The sequence below is a fragment of the Dreissena polymorpha genome, chromosome 9 (genome assembly GCF_020536995.1).
Source record: "Dreissena polymorpha isolate Duluth1 chromosome 9, UMN_Dpol_1.0, whole genome shotgun sequence".
In the NCBI taxonomy this organism is placed as follows: Eukaryota; Metazoa; Mollusca; class Bivalvia; order Myida; family Dreissenidae; genus Dreissena; species Dreissena polymorpha.
In genome coordinates, this window is record NC_068363.1 from 33,649,979 (window position 1) to 33,656,883 (window position 6,905).

Genomic DNA, 6,905 nt, shown 5'->3' on the forward strand with positions numbered 1-6,905 from the left:
GTATGTTAACCTCTAACATTTTATCCGGGATTAAAATTTCGTGTCACAATGGTTTTCGGCATGTAATAGTAGCATTGGTTCCTGGCTATGACGAAAAATAAAATTGACTGCGGTAAAACCGCCAATATTATTTAACGTTGTTGTTAAACCGACTTTACAAATGTGGCTGGTGCAGATGTAAACTTGTAACATCGAAATGTGTAAAGATACGCGTGGACATGTTTTCATGCAAACAGTGGAAATGTGCAGCTCGTAAAAGTTACTTCTTCATTTTCAGATCTGAAGTTTAGGAAGTTACATGTTTGTATTTAAACATTTAAACCTGTTGAAGTTACAATTGTACAAATTTGTCATTTGGACATCGATCAAATTAAAATGAAAATATCTCCATATTATAAATTGATTTATTTGCATATCGATTTTGTAGAATCGGAACATACAACTTTTTACAATTATACAAAACAGATATTAAAATGTTGTATTAAAGTTTTTAAAAAATTCTCTGTTAAACAAATGAGCTAAATATTCAACACGTGCAACATTTCTGGTGATGAATATTATTGGCAGTCATTCTCTTCCATAGTTTCTTCCTTATTAAATACTTTACAAAGTCAACGTCATCTAAAATCGCAAGTCCCAGATCATCGTATAAGTCTTAAATCGAGTTTGTTTGAATCATTCGCATGTGGCAATAATGTGCCCCACTCTAATGGTTACTTGTTTATAAAGCCTTTATTAGAAAAATAACTTTATTTTGTCTTGAAAACAACACGCCCCATAGGTGAAAACTTACAATGTAATACCAGATATGTTACTATTATGTCTATGGGGTAATAATATGCGAACACGTGTGGCAGTGTGTACTCTTTTATATTAAGGGTGTCACGATACGCTCACCTTACGATACGATACGTATCGCAATACAGTGTGTACGATACAATACGTATCGCGATACGAATCGTCAGATGGAAAAAACATACAAACCATTTATAACATTTTTTTTAATTTTATTTAAAGACCTCTTCATATGTGTCATACAATATGCAAAATACCATATAATCTCATGAAAGTACACGAATTGAGAATTAGTTATGATTATTTACAAATCTAAAACTTTGATTAAATATGAAGACGAAATTATGAATATGTTTGAAACATACGGACTGCTTTAAGTTTCTTTTACTGCGATTGATTATTTAAGGTAACAATAAAACGTGTTTACTAACTAGTCAAACTGGCTTGTGCCAATCTTTGCTTGTGCGGTAACAAAACTGGCTTGTGCCAATCTTTGCTTGTGCGGTAACAAAACTCCAAGCGCAATTCTTAGAACCAGTCAAATATTGCACCTTGTTTCGTGACGTAGGCGACACAGCACATTTTTGAGTGGTTGAAATTTAATTTTAATGGTTTCAAAGAATTTGCGAAATTCTCAGCGGAATCACAAAATTACAGCTCCTGCTTAGGAAGTTCGTAGCGACTAAAGTCTTGATATAAAGCAAATGTTTATACGAAATAAACGCCTACCACTTTCTTACTGATAACACAAAATTATTTCATATTTTTTTATTAGAAGCTCGCTGGAGAAGATTTCAATTAAACTTCCGCCATTTTTTGGGCGATTTACAGTTACTTCCCTTGAAATGCGTCATGGAAGATGACGTTCCGTACCGTACCGTACGGACTCGGAGGCGTATCGTGAACCGTACCGAGAAGCATTCTATACATAGATGGTGACGTCACTACGTTATTGTCACCTCTATACTTAGACGCATCACGCACCTCCATTTGGAGGCATTTATGACTACGACACAAAGAAGTCCGCGGATGAATGAAGAATTTGCTTTATAAGTAAACATTCATGTTATGATTTAAAAGTTAAGTATTATTTTGTTCAGTCTTACGGTCTTATGTTAGTATCAATTATAATTTTCGTTAGTTTTCAACTATTTCGCTCTTTATTCATTTTTTTAAAAACAGAACTTTCACTTTCGGTTGTATAACAACATGTATCCTTTATTGACGAAAGTTTGCAATGAAATAGCGTTTTCAAAACCGCTTAAAAAGTTTCAGAAGGTGTGTCTGATGCATGTTTTGAAAAGACACAATGTCATAGTTATATTGCCGACTAGTATGGGAACAATTTGATATTTCAAGTGGCTCCATTTGCATTACAAGAGAAGTTCAAATTGACTTTTTCAGTTTGTTAAATTTTGACACCCTTATTATATATTTTTTATAAGTGCCTGATAAATTTATTTCTTTAAATAATTGAAATCATTGAAAATTTAGTAAAAGCACGGCATTGATGTTCTATGATGGTCATTTTTAGTGGAATAGTATGTTACAAATTACAATAAAACAATTATAACTAATTTGTATTAATGAATTTAGATTAGGTGTCATTTTTAAATGGGGTAGTAATTCATTATATGAGATTAGCACATTATATAGTTGAAAAATAAATAACACTTTAATGACTTACCATAGTGAAATAAAGTAGCATAGAATATGTTGCAGGTCACAAAATGCAAAACTGAAGTTCAAACTCAGAAGAAGCTTTGCAAATATTTTCCACTGACAACACTGTTGATTTTCCAAAAAAAAATCCTTCCTATCTTCCTGCCCTAGTTTTTTGGGGAAAATTTTAATATTATTAATATCATTGAGTTAAATTATTAAAATATCAATATGTTTTGATTACATTAGCTAATTATAGTTTTATATTATTAATAATGAAATACTTTGCGAGGAAAGTCCCATTCTGTTTTAATTAGTCTTAATTACCTACTAGTAAAATTGAAATTATCAGTGACATCCAATAATTGAATTATATGCGTGTGAATGCATATGTTTTTTTGACAGTTACATAGTACCCTATTTAATTGTATAACAACAAATAACTATAGTTCCACAACCCAGCCCAAGTTTACACAAACTGAATTAATTCATCAATTGATCCTATTTAATTATATTAAAAACAACATGTGTAAGATTTTGAGAATATCCCATGTATTCCTCTAGTATTCCTTTAGTACACCCAGGGTTGGCACCAATCAACGCCCCCGGTTTTAACCGGCGGTTTTTACTGGTTAAAACCGCCCCGGTCAATACTCCCAAATTTGTCATTACTGGTCAATACTGGTCGATTGAACTTTACCCCCAATTTTGATTAATATTCCATGCTTAATTAACAATATTGATAATATAAATTAAACAGACATGTTGCCAATAATGTCTTAAGCTATTAATACCCACTATTTTATACCTGTTCATGCAAATAAGTCAAAGTTGGTCAACTGGATTTTTCTGGTTGATTGTTTTTTTTTTCCAATTCTAATGAATCATGAATGCTCAGAAAATTCTGTGCTTGATTCAACACGAACCTGTCAATTACTGTGTATTAGTTGTTCCTCATGCCTCACGTCCCCAGTCTTCTCACAGTCTTCTCACCTATACAGGTTAGGGCATCCAAAACTGATAATAGGGCCTTAAATGGCACCTTCTTGACACAACCCTTACTTGTCATGTATTCTTGCCTGGATTTCTTTAAGTACTTTTTAAACAAAATAGTGAAAAAATATTTCATTTTCACAATTCCACAAATTCATTTAATAAAAACGTGTAATTGTGTTTTGTGTTTCTTATATCAATAAGTTTTTATTACATTTGCTAATAAATTATATTATTAATAATGAAATAATGTGCACGGAAAGTTCAATTCTGTTTTATTTAGTCTAAATGAGTTATTAGTAAAAAATAAAATATCAGTGACATCCAATAATTTGATAATAAACATATGAATGCATGAAAAAAATGTTGACAGTTACAAAGTAAATATTTATTTATCATATTTATCTGTTACAAGGAAAACAGTGTCGAAATTAATTTTAATTTGATTTTACCATTTTCATTTCACCAATTGACCATATTTAATTGGATAAAAAACAACAAACACTGCATTTGCACAACCCTGCCCAGGTTCACTCAAACTGAAATAAGGTGTTAATTGTGTATTCAAAATGGGTCTTGATTACACATTATTCTTGGTTGCATTTGTGTTGAGCAACATGTATAAGATACTCAGTAAGATTTTGAGGATATTCCATGTATTCCACTAGTACACCAACATGCACTTACTAATGATTTACATGCAACCATTACACAGTTAAACCCTCCAAAAACAATTCTAAAACCAAAAAACCATACAAGCTGCTTCATAGATATTAAAAGTTAATTAAAGACTTCATAAACAAAATAATAATTTTGATAATAAACAAAGATTGTACTTCAACCGAACAATTATAAATTTACAGATGTAAGTTTATGCGTTTTATTTTCACATTGTTATTATTTTACGTTGGACAAGTCTGCGAATTTGACTTTTGAAGTGACGTTTTTAATTTGTTAGGTTTTACATTTTGTTGTTTTTCAATTTAAATTAAATTTTCAGGAGTTATCAGATATGTGTTGAATTATTCTTGGTCCAAATTTCAACACAATCCGATCAAAAATACGGGAGCTATATTGATATGATTAAGTGATGTGTTAGAAGTGTCTCCAAGTGCATAATGAAAATCAGGTGCTTACTTGTTCATAACATGCTTTACAATTATAAATCCCACAGTTGTTTACTAACGTGGCTCCATTAAGGTAGATCTAAAAATGTTATGTGAGTGGACAGTCAAAGCCTTTGTGACAATATTTGCAAAATTCAATCATTTGGTATACATGTAGTTGAACAACACTGATAACATGGTGTCGTATGTTATAACGATTATAAAAGAATTCGTCGAACTGACAATTATTGATCACATATTTAGTTGGAGATAAAGCGTTGTTAGCAACAACGATCATAAGAAGAAAGATATACGATTTACGTTTTTTTTAAATTTCAGTTTGGTGTCATTTATATTGCTTTTGTGAGTGAATTGTCTAATTAAATGTTCAAATTTTTGTTTGACCTGAATCAATATATAGCAACGTGATGATTAGTTTGAAACACATCAGACTTAGTATTATGTAATAATATACACCGACATTGAAAAATACTTATCATAATATTATTTAATCAAACAACGTAACGACTGATTTTTCTGTTTTTATTGAATTAATTTAAATTCATTTAAACCACAACATCGTGCATTGCATTTATTACTTTAACTATGATATTTAAACCATAGTCACTGTGTACACAAATATTAATTATAGTGAAATTAAAAAGTTAATAATGGTAATGTTGTGTATTTAGATAATGCCTTTACGCCACGCCTAGCGTAGAAACGCCCCGTCCCAATTTCTATATAACTACATGTTGACTTATGTTCTTAGTTAGTAAGTTGTTAGTCGTTGTTTGTTTCTATCTTTCATGTATTATAAAGTAGCCACTGAAATGACATGCGTTAAACTTCGTTTGTTTACCCAAACACAACACACTGGCGACGAGGATACAACTTCGTGGATTATATTTCGATAATTGTATCCGTTTAATAAATTTTTGCGTGACATTCTGGATATAAACACAAAATGGCAACGGGCCTGATTGGGAACATTTACGCGTATGACAGCAATGACGAAACATAGACTTGCTACCAGGAACGACTTGAACAGATCTTCATGGTCAATAACATCGAAAAGGGGCAGGACTTTTAACACTCCTCGGTGAAAAGACTTACGGCTTGTTAAGGAAGCTTACCGTACCAGCGACGCCGTCCAAGAACTCGTATGAGGAACTTTGTCAGCTTGAACAGACTCAGTTGTGCCCGAAACCGTTAATAATCGCGTAATAATTCCGATTTTACAAGAGGAATGAAGCAGTGGCGAAAGTATGAGTTTCATGGCTTTACTTTGGACGTAATTCTGTGAGTTTGGATCGAACTTGAACGATCCTTTTAGGGACAGGTTCGTTTGTGGACTTCGAGATGCAGGAACACAGTGAAGGTTATTGTCTGTCGCTGTTTTGACACTGCAAATGACATAGAAATAGCGAGTGCCATGGAATCTGCACATAAGGACGCCGCCGAGTTATAGTTATCGTCAGCCGCCGACGAGCCCGTTAACCGAGTTGAACATTCAACAAAACCAAATGAATGGAAGCAATACAAACACGCCAAAAAGAGCAGCAAGTGCGTCTATTGTGGGAAAACTAACCACCCCGAGAAATGCAGACTGACGGACGCAGTTTGTCATCGCTGTAAGACAAAGTGACATATAAAGACTATATGTAGGAAGCTTCAGTTGTCGCAGTATATGAAGGAAAACGTTTCAGTGATCAACACTGACAAAAGGAGACAACGGGAAATTCATCGTGAAGCGGAAGGTAAACGATGTCAGAAAATCCATTGAGCTTGATACATTATCAGCAGTTACCCTCATATCAAACAAGGATTTCCGAAAACGATTTGGAAATATGAAGCTCGATCCTACTCATTCTATACTGAAAACATATTCAGACGATGTCCTTGAGCAACAAGGGACAGTTATGGTGCATGTCAGTTATAATGGACTGTCGCGGACAATGCGCCTTTGCGTCGTAAAAGGTGATGGACCGGCACTGTTTGGAAGGGACTGGCTGAGTCACATCAAACTGAACTGGGACACACTTGTTAATGTGGACTCCGTGACAACGGAAGGCCTGCAGGTACGTCTAAATTATATACTTGACAAACATCAAGACGTGTTTAGTGACGGTATAGGGAATGTGACGGGAATTATGGCAAGGCTTACCCTTTAGAAAAATGCTCAGCCAACATTTATAAAGGCTACCGTACTCTATTAAGCCAAAAATAGAGAAAGAATTGGAACGTCTCGAGAGTCAAGGAATCATTTCGAAAGTGGACACCAGTGAAAGGGCGACCACGATCGTTCCTGTCGTTAAAGAAAACGACAATGTAAGAATATGCGGTGAG